The sequence below is a fragment of the Halichoerus grypus genome, chromosome 13, assembly GCF_964656455.1.
Source record: "Halichoerus grypus chromosome 13, mHalGry1.hap1.1, whole genome shotgun sequence".
NCBI classification, from domain to species: domain Eukaryota; kingdom Metazoa; phylum Chordata; class Mammalia; order Carnivora; family Phocidae; genus Halichoerus; species Halichoerus grypus.
In genome coordinates, this window is record NC_135724.1 from 33,335,516 (window position 1) to 33,353,836 (window position 18,321).

General features: G+C 37.2%; 1 pseudogene; it reads left to right on the top strand.

Annotated features, from left to right (window-relative positions):
* The first annotated feature begins 1,322 nt into the window (after window positions 1-1,322).
* LOC118543177 (eukaryotic translation initiation factor 1-like) lies at window positions 1,323-17,830 on the top strand (annotated as a pseudogene).
* The last annotated feature ends 491 nt before the right edge of the window (window positions 17,831-18,321 follow it).

Consider the following 18,321-nt stretch of genomic DNA (forward strand, 5'->3'; position numbering starts at 1 on the left):
ATTAACCGATGGCTTGATAGTGGCTTCCAGCATACCTACTAAGTGCAAAATACTGAGTTACTAACTATAGATAATGGTCTAATTGAGAATATAAAGAGGATACATGGAGGAAAGAAATCTAATAATGTATTTTTCAAATGATAGAAAATTTTAAATAATAGCTTATTTTCAAGGGACAGGAAAATGAACGATTCCAACAAAATAAGCTGTTACTATTCAGAGAAACAGAGGAGCACTTGATGGTTTGGAACACCAGGAATTAATGACATCTGAACCAGGCTTTTGAGAATATGGATGTTGGTGTAAAAGGTGAGAGACTAACCTATGAATGATGTCAGCAACCATAACAGCTTCAACTGGTTCTCCCTAACATAACATTGAATAACATTCCTTTTTAGTTCAGCTAAGACTTATTAATAATATTTTAGAAGTTACTTTTACTGAGTAATTTAAAAGGGAGAGTGAAATAAAACTAGGAAGTGTAGAAACTGGTTCTCAAAGGCAAAGATTTCTGGCTTTCAGTTCCACTAATACCTAATTAAAGCCCCTGTGAGCTCTGCCACTCAGCAGTCAAGTTTTCTCCAGTTCCATTTGTACTAAGTTAATGAGCTGCTACACGTGAGTTGGTTCCAGGGCTAGGATGACAGAATCCTTAGTCCTTCCTTGAAGTTGTTTCTGCCTGTGACTTAGGATGTGAGTCATCCTTTCTGCATTTGGTGTCCTCAGATCCTCTTTGACATACATAGGTCCACATGTGGTCTCAGGACACAATTTGTTGACTGGACACACAGCCACTCTCAATTTGAATGTCTTGCATACATTTTTCAGAGTTTTTGTTTTGTTTTGTTTTATGTGTTCCCATCAGCATTTGTTAAGGGTAGTTTCCCATTTCACCAGAGCTTCTAAGCTTCCATTCGCCTTTTTCTTTCATTGTGGCAAAGCAGGTGGTTGTTTTCCTATCTTATGCAAATCTGCATTCCTTCTGGGCATTTATAACACCTGACGCAGAGTTTGTGCTTAATCAATGTTTGTTGAATAATTGATAAGAAAAAAATTGACTGATATGTCTTGACTCTAGGAATGATCCAGTCTTCTGTCCTATAAGCAACCAGTCCTACTCCTTGCCCAGATTTTGTTTTGATGAGTTATTATTCAGATTCTTCTCATGGGAGCTTTTTTGTTCAGAATATTGTCACTACCATCTCCAGTTTATCAAAAATACTTGTAAAATATAGGAAATATAGAAAAGCAATTTCTGCAAAGGGAGAGAAGATAAATAGCATAGTAAATAAAGCCTTGCCAATCTTCCAAACTGAACCGCAATGGTAGATGCAGATCCACAACAGGACAGAATCCCTTTCTGCAGCCCTACTGGAGGAGATTACAATTTCCCCAACCGTAGCATAGAAGTTGATCAACTCAGACCCACTAGTTGCAAACTTCTAGGGACAGCGGGTATATCACCTTCTTCTTCTGTCAAACTTAGCAATGTATCACAAAGGATAATAAACACAATATGAGAGATCAGAACAAAATATGCAGGATAGGCAGGATTATTATTATATAGTACATTATTATACATTATTTCTAAAATTCATCTTCCATAGGCAAGAGGAGGATGCTTTCAGTACAACTCCCATTCACTCCCCCACCCTCAACAGCCTCCTCTTTATCTTTCTCTCCTTTTGTTCAATCACCAAGAAAACAGGCTAATCAATGCTGGGTAAGTCAGTGGCTATGTTATTGATTTTCTTCCCATTTGCCATAAACTACTGGTGCCACACGACATACCAGTGTGATAGAAAATGTATACAAATATATAGTGGAAAAAAGAATCACCTGTAAATACTAAAATGTATACACGGTTATTTAATATATTCTGATCTATTTAATGGCATTTTGTTTAGTGGATTTTTTTTTTTTTGGAATAACAACAAATATTTTAGGAAACTCAAACTCAAATGTCAAAATTTTCCAAATGACTGTTCACTCATATCTGGGTACACAAAGATACTATAGTGTAAAAAAAAATACAACTCTCTTGTACTTATTAGAAAATGAAAAAAGGAATTATGTGATATCCAGGATATGAGAGATTCCCAGAGAGATGTCCCTGCCCTTAATGAGAAATCACAGAGAAGGCTGCCATCGCTTGCCTGGACGCCTGGGCTTATCAGCAGGTCTCAGAGTTTAGGCCTCTGCGATATTGAGTGAAGATTATAAGCCAGATGGGCCACAAATTCTGTCAAGCCTTCTTGGCAGCTGCTCTCATTACAAAAGCCAGCCAGCCTTTTCCAAAAATAAGAACGTGAAGCAAATTGGGCTTATGGACCCTTATAATGCAATTGCACGCAGAGATAGGGGCCTGAGCGGGCAGGCAGAAATATTATTGATGGCTGGTGAAAACAGGGAATAAGATGTTATTAAGGCAACTCAGAGATAGATATCGATAGCTAATATAAAGGCTTTATTGGTTTACAGGCTCTAGGAAAAAGGGTTCACAGCTTCGACCCTTTACTTTGCTTTTAATTTCACTGGAGGTACAAAGTTTATGAATAAAACATATCTTCACTCATGATTCTGATATTAGTCACTACTTTCTCTGTCCCTTGTTCACCAGAAGCAAGCAACATACACTAACGACATGAACCTTAAAGGCTTTTACTGAGGAAGAGAATTTTGGGTGTGTGTGTTGGAATGAGAGGAGACCATTTTCTAGAGACACTAAAGTTCAAGAAAAATAATAAATTGCATTTAAAAGAAAATTCCCAGAACAAATATGTTGGAACATCCAAAATAGCCTGTGTGATAAAAGATAAAGGAATCCGATGACACAATGACTCATGTGAGGAGGGACAGGTAGGATCATCAAGTTCCCTATAGGTCAGACTTGTAAGAATTGAGGAAATACGGTTCTAAAATGATACTGACGTGAGAATCAGGGATCAGATGAAAGAATTAATCATCACTTTCTTCAGATTTTGCATATTACAAGTGGGACTGATCCTTGGTTCCCATCTGCCAAGCATCACCATGATGGTGACGGTTTTGTTCAGTTTCTTCCATTCTAGTAGAAAATAATAGCAAAACTGCATGTAAAACTGACTGAACTAATCAACCACCCATTTGAGGGGCTATTATGCAATCACTACACTTTATTTCAAAGTATTTATAAAATCAAGGGTGATACAACCCAGTTTGTATTACAATTAGTTAGAAATAGAACTCAATTTGCACCATTCCTGCCTCCTTTCCCTCCTCCACCCCCATGAAATGCAGAAAGCACATGATGGCACGCTTTGCTTATGTCTCTAACCCACTTAACTCACTGAATTAGAATCTATGTAATCTGAAAGGGCATTTTTACCTGGTTGTATGCATCTCGTTAGGTCAGGAATAGATTTTTCAACTAAAAAGCCACTTGCTCATTTAACAGACCACCCAGCAAGTGTTGGGGGTACACTACAATGGTGTCACTGAGGACCTATTCTTCACACACTTTCAAGTTTAAATCCATACCATTTTGTGGGCTGATGAGCAGATGCCTAATATATCAACTGCAAGAATATCTATAACATGTTAAATTAACTGAAGAACACAGGAGAACATTAAGAAATTATTTAGGTAATAATAGGCACTGGACTGGCTGGACTGACAAGACTAAAACCTATTTATATAACAGGTCATTTGTTTAAACTTTTCAAACAAGTCATCAGATTCATGTAAGCAGAGATTTGTGATATCTAAATGACTGATTGTTCTTCAAAGAATGTTTCCATAATCTTAGGTTACTGTGGTTATTGGGTCCACATTCCTGGACCCTTTAGAAATCTTGGGTTCTCTGATTATATAACAATGGTCATTAAAACTGTAAAAAAAATAGGCAAATGCAGCGTGTATGTCAAGCTCACATCAATAGTAATTTCATTTTTATCTGTATGGTTGAGAATCAGAATAATTCTGAGAAGTAGTTACCCAATATTGTTTGTAATCATTTTGTATACTTAATCTAGACTCTCCTGATTGTTTGAAAACTCACTGAAGAAAAGAGTTATGACCTTAAATTTTTTTAATTTTTAAAACTTTTGTCTTTTTATCATGACCTGGCACTAGTGCAGATACTTAACAGGTAGAGGATATGTGTCCAAGTGTTTGTCCATTGTCACATACGTTTCCTTAATGGACACCCCCACATGGAAGATATTTTCAGATATTGGCCTTAAGCCCAGTTAATGTCATCTGGTGTTAGAGGGATTTGTATTTCTTCTCCCATCTACTGGTTCTACTCATCCAGTCTCAACCTTTAGTAAAACAAATCCACAAAAATAATTGTAACACCATATGTAACTTCTCTAAGGGTGAGTGTTGTAGTGGAAGAAAAGGAGGATCTCAGATAAAAAAGATCACATATATTAGGAGAAGGTAGTTAAATATTATTTTCTTTGCAATACGGACTTAGGAATGGCATAAAATTACAATCAAAATTGCCATGGCATCACACGCAAGCCAATAGAGAAAGACCTTTTATTCTGACAGTTGTTTTGACTCCTACAGGCCCCAGGGACCCTGAAATGATGCCTTCTTGCTCTATGGCCTCATTTCTACATCTTATAGTGTCTATGTCCACAGGGCCACTCAGGGGCATAGGATTATTTTGGTGCCTTTCTGCTCTGTGCTGTCAGGTCTTCTTAGCATCAATTGCCTGTGAATTGGCAATTGGCATACAGGAGTGAGAGCTCAGAGGTTCACAGCAGATTACTGAAGTACTAAGTAAGAAGAAACAGGAAACATTCTTCTGCACTCACTGTTCTTACTGGTATTGCAGAATTCTTTAATCACATTGAAGTCTGATCATATATTCTAGGATGGTATCACCCAATTCTGGCATTCTTCATTTTTTTTCCACCAAGGGCAAAGGCTAGCCCAAGCTTCACTGAGTAGGGAAAGGAACTAACTTGTCTTGATCAAATACTCTAAATTAGACACTATTCTAGTTACCTTTCATATGTAATTGCTTAATAAATATAAACTAAATTTCTTAAACCACACATCTAACCACTTATTTCCAAAGTGAGTATCCGAGTTTTCTCACAAATGCTTCTTGAAGTCTCCATTGCTTATGTTCAGAATACATCATTGAATTTAAATCCAGTGTAACAGTTCTGAGGTTTCTTAACTTATTACTATTATTTTAAACTGAAAAAAAGGTGCTTTTTCACATTTGACTAAAATGGAACTTACCTTTCTCCATGTACAAAATGAAGTCATTTCTTGGTTTCTTTGAAAAGATATTAATGATGAAAGTTAAGAATCTGTAGACAAAAACAAAAGAGTATGAGAGAAATAGACATTCTAGGTTACTTTAGACATACAGTAATATTTTTAAAAGGAAAAAATAGAACCTGAAAACACTGTAATATTTTCTCATTAGCTATTGCAAAATGAATGAGATGATCAAGTGATTATCTCTATGCTCTTGGATAAAAATGAATGAAAGAGAACATAGGTTTCTCTATGAATTTTGATCCAGAGCAGTCTTCTGGCTGTTTCCAAAAATATTCCATTTAGAATTCTGTCTTTATTTTGGAAGAGTAAGAACGTATCTGCTCCCTTCCCTTCTACCTTCTCAAAACAAATGAAAACCACAGGAAAAATGAGCATCTGTGTAATGAATCTAAGAGTGACCTATAAATCCAAATCAGTGTATGAGAAATGGCTACCATAAGCCTTGTGCTGCCTGGACTGGGGTGGGGCAAGATGCTATGAGAGGATACTTATAACTGTGTATCCCAAAGAACTGAAGAACAGAGCATTCTTTCCAGAAATGGTACAATGCAGTGACTGGAAGAACAGCTCTGTCTTTGAAATAAGGGGTTTGGGAGTACACAGGCTGATTGCTAAAGATTCTTGGGGCCCCACTTGGCACTATGGAATAGCTGAGGAAGAACGACACAGTGTACCAATATGATATTCTTGAAAATTGCTGCTGTCTTTACAGCAAGGTTTTATGAGGACCCTCCCAGCTGCGACACTTGGTTATTGAAGAAAAGTGGTAAACGAACTCTCTCTTTCTGCCTCTCTCTGTCTCTATCAGGCTCGTCTTCTCTTACACAAGCAGTCAGACACAGGTGCACAGACAGACACGGCTCAGAGGCTCACTGTTCCCTCACCAGACACCTGGCCAAGGAAGAATGACCTTCACACTCAGATTTGTTCGTATTTACATGACTTCTACAAAGGACAGGTATTCAATCCACTGAAAACAGATGAGAACAAGAATTAAAACATTTCCACAGAGCAGATAAATTTGTGAAGACATGTTTTGAAAAAAATTGAAGATTTTTTAACAAAACAAACACCCGCTATGAAACAAACTCTTGAAGAAGATATAAATGGTTTTAAGGACAAAATATTAAGACAATATAAATAGATTTAAAAACTTAGAAAGGTATGGGAAAAAATAAAATTAAGAATATATTAGAAGCTACAACACAGGAGAATGACTACTATTGAAGACGCAGCCAAGGACATGAAAATAAGCCAGAAAGGGAGATTAAAATTAAATTAAATTAAAAAAATAGAGTTAAAAGGATTTGTGATATAAAGCTAGATATGAATATAGGTGAAGTAAAAGACTATATACATAATTGGTGTCCTGGTAGAAGGGCAACCAATGAATGAAAAAAAAGAAAGACATAATTCAAGAAAATTTTCAGAAGAAAAGTAAAGACTAAAATATGCAAGTTGAAAAGGAAAAATATATCCCAGGGAAACCTGGTATGTATCACCCTGGATATATATCTTGGTAATATTACTGGACTTCAATGGTAAAGAAACCTAAGGGGATATAAGCCAAAAACTTTTAAAAATCAAGTCATCTATAAAGGCAGAAAAGTAGACTGGCTGCAAACGTCTCCTCAGATACATTCAAAGTTAGAGACAGTGTTATCTATATTTTCTTTTCAGAAAATACATTGTTTATGATTTCTTATTCAGCCAGAACTATCATATAGGTTCAGTCAGCTGATAGATATTTTCAAACTTTAAACAGTTTAGTCAATTAAGTCTTATTAAAGAACAACTAAAAAATAAATGTTTATCCAACCAAGAAGTAAACAGAAAAACATGTAAAAGGATAGAGGGTGAACACAGAATCCATTTAAAAGTAACATGAACATGGGAACAACAGCCTGAAGACAATGAGCACCTGATTCAGGACCCTTCATTTGCTCATACACTTTCCAAGGCCAGGTGAATGGATTTTGGGGTCAGGGCTTTCAAGTCTTGTATTCACATGTGGTCACAGCTTTTAAATTTTGCAAACAAAAGATATTTTAGCTACAATAGGCAGAACTTCGGTCACTGCTTCTAGTATCTTTCCCCTTCCATTGGAAAAGCCACGGGCATCTTTTGGAACCAGCTAAAGGAAAATTGATTTGCGAATGTTTTTTAGTTGGAGTTTAATGTGATATATTCATGTGATTCACTGTCATTTCCATGGACTATGGTAGAACTAACTCCCACCACTCAGTGTTACTGGTGTCAAGTTCTAGTGTTGTAAAATTAAAGGTCTTTTGTCCAATGTAAATGCCTAAGCACCCAGAAGCCTGTGAGTAGCAAAAGAGAACAAAGTTTGAAAAAGATGGAGCTGGGCCTAGTTCCTGAAAAATCTTTTCAATCATCAAACATTTTGTCGCCATCACCTACTCAAAAACTGCATGTTTTCTCATAAAGCATATACAATTATAAATGTACTATATTCATTTTTAACATTTTTTTAAAGAATTTATTTATTTGACAGAGAGAGACACAGCAAGAGAGGGAACATAAGCAGGGGGAGTGGGAGAGGGAGAAGCAGGCTCCCCGCTGAGCAGGGAGCCCGATGTGGGGCTCAATCCCAGGACCCTGGGATCATGACCTGAGCCGAAGGCAGATGCTTAACGACTGAGCCACCCAGGCACCCCTATTTTTAACATTTTTGATGGGAATTGTGTAAAAGAGAAATCTTGTCATGTAGAGCATTAATCTGTATCAATGCCAAATCAGTAAACCTGTTTGTGTGGGAACTCAGATGCTGGATTGTGTCTTAGTGTTCACAGTGACATATCTTGCCCTGATCTCTGAGGGCTCCAGGTGAAATTGTGTGGAAAATGGCCACCGGTGCAGCAAATAAAACACAAACAAAACATGGATTAATAAGTGACTTTATTATTTAAGAGTGCTTAATCATAGTGCAAGAAAATGTAAATGCTCTGAAATCGTATACAGCTTATTATGAAAGATAACCCGATAAAGAGTATCCTAAATTTTATAAGTATAATATAAATTTGCATACCATTACCAAAAACAAATTATGAAGCTGCCAGAAACTTTTCTAGCTATAAAAAAATCAATTGACCATTCTAGAAAAGAGACCGAATTATATTTTTGTTGATATTATAGAAAATACTATAAAATCAATGTCACATGAAGAGGTGATCAAAGTATGCAACCAAAAAAAAAAGGGAACAAATGTATTATAAAAGGTGTATCTGACTGTTAATAAAAATATGCAATGTCCCTAGATCTGGGGAAGCCTTTATTTTTTTTTTTTTTACATTTCTACTTTGTTGTGATTTCTCAGTCAAAAGAAAGAACAGAAAGAGAAATAAATAATAGAAATAGAAATAGTTTTCTTTAATCTACTTTTCCAATTATAGTTTTATAATATTTTAATTAAAAAGAGCGAAATTGTTCAAGCTCTGGGACCTATCAAACCCAAATCTGTCCCTGGCTTACAGAAAAATATATCTTACATAATATAATTGATGGCAATGTAAAATTGAAGTATAACTCATGAAGAAAGAGAGTGTGAAATGGTCAGATTTTGTGTAAGTAGGTTGACTCCTTTGTCATTTTTCATAAGTGGCAGTCAATAGACATTTTTAAAAATCTTATAACTAAGTAATATGGGTACATTATTGAAAGTTATAAGTATAATGACTCAGATATTTATAAAAACATATATATGTATATATATAACTAAAGTTTTAGATGAAGTAAGAAAAAAAGAACTGTGAGAATGAAAAGAATGGTTTATTTCCCTCTGTTTCATGGTATGGGGTCTCAATAATTATTGATAAAGTTAAAAAACCAAGACAGAGGCATAAGAATATTTTCTAATGGCATACTGTAAAATCCTTAACATTATTTCATATAAACTCATTAAACTTCATGTAATCTATGACAATACTAATTTTGGAGGGTGGACAGGAGAGTGCTGGAATAAATGGAAATTATAATCCCTTGTCATTCATGTTTGGGTGCTAATAAATATTGCCTGATAAAAAGAAATACTAAAGTTACAAATAAAAAAAAAACAGATTGAAAATACACAAATATAAAACAAGAGAAAACACATATGATATAGTGACATTAATGTGTTAAGAAACACTGAAACCTCAAAGTGTAATAAAAATTAAATTTTATAAGAAAAATCCTTTAGAAAATAAGAATTTATTAGGACCTTTCTTAATCTAATTATAAAAATTGAAGTTTTCACAAACAATGGAAGATGAGCTCTTTCCAAATTTATGTGACAGATCTGGCAAAATATTCCCTGACTAGCACCATCTCTTGCACACCCTTTTATAAACTTAAAGTTTAGCATCCCTCAAAATGAGTATCTTCTGTGCATATTTTGCGTGTGCATCAAGAATAAATCCTTCTCTGTAGTAAGATGCTTTTCTTAGCTGGCCCTTCTCAGAGCAATAAAAATTGGATTCTGTTTATACTTAGAAAATAAATAAGTAATTGCAACGATTTGTTAACCTATTGAGTAAAGCAGAATGAATGCTTGCCATGCTTGGGGTCTTGGTTCCAGGGCTGACTGAACAGGCGTCTTGGAACCAGTGTTAGCCTCTGACGACAACTGAGCAGAAGTGTGATTAGATGCGGGTTTAGAGAGAAGTGGAAGGATGGAAAGATGACCCTCCCCCCCACCACAATCTGAGCCTCAGGAAACACTCATTTTTGCACCCATGACATACCTTCACGATGACTGTCCTATCACACCCACTTTGAAAAATCCACATCAAAGTCAGTGCAAACAGACAGAAACATTCACCTTCAAAACTCTTGAACTAAATCACAATCTGCAGGGCGATGTGTGGGGGCAGTCATCTATTTATTTCCAATTACCTGAGAATAGCAAGAAAAATTTGCTTCCAATATTCTTGCACCCCAGCTGCTCGTCAGCTTTCTGAGACATGACATGGAGGGTCATGAATGCCAGAAGCACTTGTTTTCCAGGAGAACTGACTAAATGTTTCACTGTGCTGGCTGCTGTTGGCTCAGCTGCTACTCGCTCTAGTTGTACTTCAATTTCTCTTTTCATTTTAGATTTTGGTCTCCCCTTTTCCCATTATACTGAGTAATATATGACTCCGAATGACGTGTGTAATAGGAAACTGATGTTATATGTGTACTTTATTGACACAGCTGCCCAAAAAACGGCTTAGCCTATATCTCTAAGTAGTGCAATTCATTGTTCACTATCCCCCCCTCACCTGCATATCATGGTAAATGAGAGAAGAGAGTCAAGAATTGTAATTTCAACTTTTTTCCCCAAACACTTAAAAAGCACAAGACTCCCAATCATGAAACTTGAAGCAAGCTTCTCCCAGGACTTTGGGTCTTGAAATAAATGATTCACTGCAACACCACTGTCCACTGGCCTTGGGGTCCCCAGCTCTCCCAAAAGGAGGACAACTCAGGGCTGTTATCATCATCACATTGCCCAAAAGCCAGAGACTGCCCTCTGAGAATATCTCTACCCCCTTTACTAGGGAAGTGGAGTAATCCATAACCCCCCCAACTCAATATAGAAACTTTTGAACATCCCAAATTGGCCTATGGTAATGTTGAAACTCTAGGAGAAGAAATTCTTCAGATTAATGCTAGAGGAAATTGCCATTTTGTGCTTTTGGTTTGCAGTGATGAATTATGGTTGATGTGCATTAACTGGCTAATGTCCATCAGTATCCCCCTGGCATAGAGCACATAAACTTCTCGTTTCCAATTAATTACATTTTATATAAATAATGGTTTGTTTATGTGCTTAAATATTTGTGTGAGACTAGTCAACTGACTAATTTAAATACATATATTGCCATTATAAAAAATGTTTGATAAACAAAAATGTAAGTACAAGCATTGTTTAACATTCTGCCAGAGATAAAAAAGAAATATTTTTGTGTATATCAGAGAAATGGGAAGAGAGGGTCCAAGAACTTTTAATGAGGACAAGAACTACCAATAAAAGGAAACAATATTCATATAGATTAAAATGCCAACCTAGCACTCTGCTGGCTACTGATCTATGGTATATACTTTATGTATTTGTGAGTGTGTGTATATATATGTGTGTGTATTTTGTTTACATGCAAACATATCTACACAAGAATGTGTATCTTGAAGTGCCAGAATGAGAATACATTATTCTTCGAAAAAGAAATTTAATCAGAAAAATACCCTGCTTGGAAATGAGATAATGGGAATAAAAATGCTATGTGAACTGTAACATATCACACGTATGCTAATAATTGTTATTTGAATTGTATTTGTTATTGTAATTATTAATGCATAGTAAAATGATCACTTTCCACTGGAATGGTGAAACACTTCTTTAAGCACTTTGCCCAAGATATAAATTGTTCCACTTTGAAGTGTTACATGTAAAAATATGAGTGCATGGCTCCAATGCAGTACTTCAAGTCTTTAATTGTAAAAATTAAATTTTTCTGGTGAAGTGTGATCTTTGCTAAACTACCTTGGCTATTTCCCAGTAGCTTTTGTTTTAGGTAAATACAGATAAATTATTTTTTTTTATTTGTTTGTGTGCCTTCCCAGTTATGTGGCATGCTTGGAATCACCAATGCACAATCAAGATAGAGCTTGGTTGGCTTCTATAAGTCACAATTATCTGGAGAGTCTGGTTTGTCCAATATGTAATAAAATCACTGATTTCTCTATGTTAGTGCATTTATTTAATGAATATTTATTATGTGTTAATACTCTCTGCCAGGCACTCTCCTAACATTGCTAATATAGCTGTGAACAAATAGACAGTCTGTCTCCCTGATACACTGGGTCCAGTGGAGAAATAGTTAAATAACCAAATAAATATTTAAACTCTTATCATTATAAGTACTGCTAGGAAAGACTAAAAGGTTGGGTGAGACAAGGAAAACTGAATGTCTGGTAAAATTAGAGCAAGAGAGAGAGGATTGGTGAGAAAAGGCTCATCTGAAAAAGGGAAATTTAACAATAGGAGGAGTCAGTCACACGGGAGTGGTGGAAACAGCAGGTGTGAAAGGTCTGAGCAGACAGGAGCTTGGAATGCTCATGGCTAGCCCAGGAAGGTAAGGAGAGCCTGCCTTAATGAAAACACACCAAGGGCTTTAAAATTTTGCCTTTGGTGAAATAAAATTTCCATAGGGATTAAGCAGAGGAAAACTGTATTAAATAAAGACTTATGTAATATGGAGATGGAAGGTGGTGGTGTGGAGGGACAGGCTGCTTATCTGGCAAGGGATATTTTACAGAAGTCTAGGTAGGAGCTCACAAAGGCATTTCCATCAATAAAATGACAGAATATTTATGTAGACTAAAATGCCAATCTACTTTCTGATTCTCTGGTGGAGAAGATGGAGAAGTGTCAACTGAGACCAGATCCAGATATATTTGAGCATAAGGATGTATAGTATTGATTATAGATTGACTATGAAGAGTGCTAGAGAGACATATTTCAATGCTATCATCTAGTAGCAAAATGTATGGAAGTAAGGAGGCACTGGAGGGATAAAATTGTGAAGGCAGCTCAAAAGCTCATTTTTGTACCTCTATTTAGTTTGAGATGTCTCTGAACTATCTTCATGGTGCTGGAAATGCACATCGGAGAGGTTCTGGCACATACATGGAAAGTAAATAAAAATGGCAATTGTTGAAAATGTTATAAAACCTATATTATTACCCTCATTTTATAGATGACAGATTGAGGTTTGGAAATGTTGAAAAACTTGACCAAGGGCAAAGGGCTAGTGATAAGCAAGCTTTCTGACTCCAAAGGCAGCTCCTCATCCTATTAGGACTTCTACAGCTCCAAGTGCAATGTTTTGTACCTAGAAGTTTTTGATAAATATGTATCAGTAACTGATGTCATCACCCAACTTTCTACCTTTGCTTCAATCCTGTCACTCCAACAAATAAGTTTAATGAAGAAAGAGACCACTTAATAAGGACAAATGGTATTCTGCATAGAACAGTGAAAAATAATAGGTACTCACTAAATACATATTGGTTGATATCCTGAAATTAAGTTTATTTTACATTTTTCCCATCAGTGGAATTGCAGAGTAACTAGTCAGAATGTACTCTATTCCATGAAAGATTTTGTAGTTTCTCACATTTCACCAATATCACACAGTGTTAAGATCATCTTCTATGATTCTTTATGATAAGACTACTTTAATTCTAGAGTTCTAAATCACTGTTTTATTTGTGAATTGAGTTTGTTAATGTTCTATTTCAGATAACAGGTATATGTATTTCCAGAGTCAATTTCTTTAGGCCAGATTATTCTTCAGATCTCCAGACCAAAATTAATTCATTCAACATTTGCTGAATATCTACTATGTCTGGGAACACCACAAGATGTGAGAGAGACAAAAATAAAAATTAGCCGTAAGAAATACAAAATTCAATAGGGAGAACATATAAATACATAAATATACAATAGAAGCATAGAATGGGGAGCAGATACTGTTAGTATCATTTATGGTCAACTTTATGTATCATTTAACTAGACAATGTGGTGCCCACATATTTGATCAAATGTTAATCTGGGTGTGTCTGTGAGTGTCTCTGGATGCGATCAACATTGGAATCACGGGACTCTGTAAAGCACATTGCCCCTCCTAATGTGGGTAGGCTTCTCCAGATTTGTTGAAGACCTGAAGAGAATAAAAAGGCTGAGTAAGAAGGAACTCCTTCTGCCTGACTGCACTGAACTGGGGCATCAGTCTTTTCCTGCCTTCGGACTCAAACACTGGCTCTTCTTCGGTCTCAAGCCTGCCAGGCCTTCAGGCTGGAACTTTCACCATGGCTCTCTTGGTTCTCAAGCCGTTGGATTCAGACTGGAACTACACCATTAGATATTCTGGGTCTGCCTTTTGGCAACTACAGATCTTGGGACTTCTCAGCTTCTATAATCACATGAACCAATTCTTTATAATAAATCTCTTCATATATTCTTATATATACATCCTATTATATATACTATATATTTATATGTTATATTGTATATTATATATAATATGTACATGTACACATGTACATGTATGTGTGTGTATGTGTATCCTCTTGTATCTATATCTATCTATCTATCTATCTATCTATCTATCTATCTATCTATCTACATATCTTATTTGTTCTGTTTCTCTGGATAATCCTGACTAATGCAATGCCTAACTCCAAACCCAATTATGTTTAGCTAACCCCCCATGCTCTATTCAGCCATATGCTTCACTGAGCCATTCACAGTGATCCCATCCTCCTTTCTAAAGATTTCTTTAGAAAAGGACATGATTTATAATTCTGGATAATGAAGGTGAGTCTGCTTGGCATCTTCTATGAAAACATTCTCTTTGTTCTAAAAAGGGAAAAGACGTTCTCTTCTTCTAGACTTGTACATGTTTGGATTTGATGCCTGAACCCATGTCAATCATCTGGTGACACAATGAAGATGGGAGAAAGAAAAGACTGAAATGACCAGGGTTCTTGATACCATTATTGACCTGCTGAATTAACTAGCTCTGGAGCTCCCAACCTTTATGAGGGATAATACATTTCCTTTTGTTTAAGCCATGCTGACTTGCATTTTCTTCTTATGTGTGCCATAAACTGTAAATCTGGTAAATGCTACAATAAAATGTTACTGTAAATCTGGTAAATGCTGCAATAAAAATCACATGGTATAATGAGGGTACAAAAAGGAAGGTAATTCTTTCCATAATTGTGGCAAGAACTTGAGATTTCAATATCAGTCGTAGAAGTCCTAAGTTTGAAGTCACTATGGAATATCCAGGTATAAATGTTCTGCAGGTCATTTGTTATTTAAGTCTAGAGGTGAGAAAAGAGCACTGGACCAGAAAGATTTGTAAGTTTGGGGGCATGTATTTTATAGTAAAAGTCTTGATGTAGGTGACATCTTTCAGATAGAATTGCAGAGAATAAAAAGTAAAGGGATACCTTATAGAAAAATGGGAAGTGTCAACCTCCAATAGATGGTCAGAAGAAGAGGAACCCAGAGTAGAGGCTAAAAGAAGAAAAAGCCACAAGAAGGTGGAAGGAAAGAACTAGGAAGGAGCTGTAACACAAAAATCAGATGTACAAATGGATTCAAGTGGGGAAAAAAATAATCAGCAGCAACAAATACCTTAAAATGCTTCAGAAATATAAAAGCATACATTGGCTAGTGAACTTGGTTATTGGGATTGTGTATCAGTTACAGACTGTGTTTGCCTGCATATGGCAGAAACCTGTTGTTCATGTAACAAAGTCCAGAAAGAGAAAGTTTCAGGAGTCCTGCAGGGGCTTCACAGCCTCATCAATGTCCCAAGTGTCTTCATTTTTTCTTTTCTATACAAACAGCTTTTCATCTTTATGGGCATATTATGATCACAAACATGGCTCGTCCACCTCCAGCCTCACATCTACATTACAAGTAGAAAGGAGGAAGGAACAAATAACCAGGAGAAAAGTGTAGCACTTTTTTTTTTTAAGATTTTATTTATTCATTTGACAGAGAGAGACACAGCGAGAGAGGGAACACAAGCAGGGGGAGTGGGAGAGGGAGAAGCATGCTTCCCGCGGAGCAGAGAGCCCGATGTGGGGTTCTATCCCAGGACCCTGGGATCATGACCTGAGCTGCCCAGGTGCCCCCTTTTATTATTATTTTTTTTAATCAGCAAAACACATCTTTCCCAGAAATCCTCTGTAGACTGTCAATTACAGCTTCGAAGCTGCCAAGGAAGGTGGGTAATGTAGTTTTTTAAATTAAGCTGGCTCATTATTGTTGTAAACATTCTCTCTCTCTTAGTAAAAAAGAAAACGGAAATGGGTAATAGAAAGGCAACTATCAGAATCTGCCACAGATGTCATTTATAATCTGAGTGAGGATAGTTTCAGATGTGGAGTTGAGGAAAAAGTCAAAATTAAGCCAGAAGAGGGCCAACTGGAAGAGGAGGATATGGTAAAAGCAGACATGCGCAGGAAGTTTGCTTGAGAAGCAATGGAGAGATGGGGCCATACAAATGGATGTTGTGTAAATTTCTATTAATGTTGACATATATGGGAAAGGATCCCTGGATCTTTCCCCTTTGTGCTCTTTTTGCATCTGCAACTTGAGTAGGCATTCAACAAATGCTCGTGGAACTACTGAGCAATACTGAGATTGTTGATTTTGGGGGGGTTAGTCACTAGTCTCTCTTACCTATAAGCACGAAGTTCATGAAAGAGAATGATTGCAATGGGACTGAAATGTGGGGAGGTACCAGATCATATAAGCCCTGTTAAGTCTTCTGTATTTTAACATAGCAATCTTGAGAATCACTGAATGATCTAAACTTACATAGACAAATCAAATTTGCAGTTTAAAAAGGATACGCTTTGGGCCAGAGGTAGGGCTGAAGGTGGGGAATCAAGACTAGAAGTCAAGAGCAGTAGTCTAGGCAACAAATATGATTGCTTGGACTGGACTGGTGGTGGTGATCACCACATTCCATGTTCTTTATTATTATCTAATAGAAATAGTAACAAATAACCCATTTTATTGCTGTCCCTGTGCCAAATATAATTTAAGTGCTTTGTCTTATCTGTATTATGTATTTATATCCTCCCCCCTAACCCTCTGAATTAAATGGCATAAAAAACCGACTGAGCCATGACCAAGGACTCAGCAGCCTCCCCTTTGCGCTCCCTCACTTCCTGACACACTGCCCCCCCCCGATCCCCGCCAACCCCTGCCCTGGCCTTCTGCAGGCCGTTTCTACCAAGGAAAAGGAATCATAAAGTATGTCCTGGTATCCAGAAACTCCACTCTTTCGAGCCCTTGCTGATGCAAGTAAGGGTGATGATCTGCTTCCTGCTGGCACTGAGGATTATAGCCATATAAGAATTCAACAGAGTAACAGCAGGAAGACCCTTACTACTGTCCAAGGGATCACAGATGGTTATGATAAAAAGAAACTAGTGAAGGTATTTGAGAAGAAATTTGCTGGGGGCACCTGGGTGGCTCAGTCGGTTAAGCGTCTGCCTTCAGCTCAGGTCACGATCCCAGGGTCTTGGGATTGAGTCCCGCATCAGGCTCCCTGCTCATCAGGGAGTCTGCTTCTCCCTCTCCTTCTGCCCCTCCCCACTGCTCGCGCTCTCTCTCACTCTCTCAAATAAATAAATAAAATCTTTAAAAAGAAGAAGAAATTTGCCTGCAATGGTCCTGTAATTGAGCATCCGGAATATGAAGTAATTCTGCTACGGGGCGACCAGAGCAGAACATATGCCAGTTCCTCGTAGAGACTGGACTGGCTAAGGACGACCAGCTGAAGGTGCATGGGTTTTAAGTGCTTTTGGCTCACTGAAGCTTAAGTGAGGATTTCCTTGCAATGAGTAAGATTTTCCTTCTGTCCCTTGTAACAAGTTTAAAAACCTCACAGCTTGTATAATGTAACCATTTGGGGTCTGCTTTTAACTGGGACTAGTGTAACTCCTTCATGCAATAAACTGAAAAGATCCATGCTATCCAGTCTTAAAGTCCCTCATTTAAATAGAGGTCAAGCAGTGGGCACCTGGCAGTGTCTGGCCTGAAACCAAGCAGTAATATGATGTTTCTTTTGGTCAAGCCCAGAGCCCCAAGATCACAGATGGCTATGTGTGGCTAGAAGCTCCTCGGCTCTCCTTCAGAGTTCCCTGCCCTAAGAGAATGTCACCACCTGAACAACCCACAGTGAAGTTGAGAGGACAGGATGGGGTAAGACAGCAATAGCAGCTGTGCTGCTATAGGGAATCAAAGAAAGATCCCTGGTGTCTCCAACCTGACCAGGTTAGGCAGAGCTTGCAGCGACCACCTTCCCTCTAGTGAGGTGTGATAGGACATCTGGCTTACCACCAAGGTCTTTTTGACCAGACATATCCTAGCTGATCAATATCCAAACATCAGAATGTAAGGCCAACCTTCTATGAGAGTTAAAGTTTGACAAGGGAACAAACTTCAGACTGATTTATCAG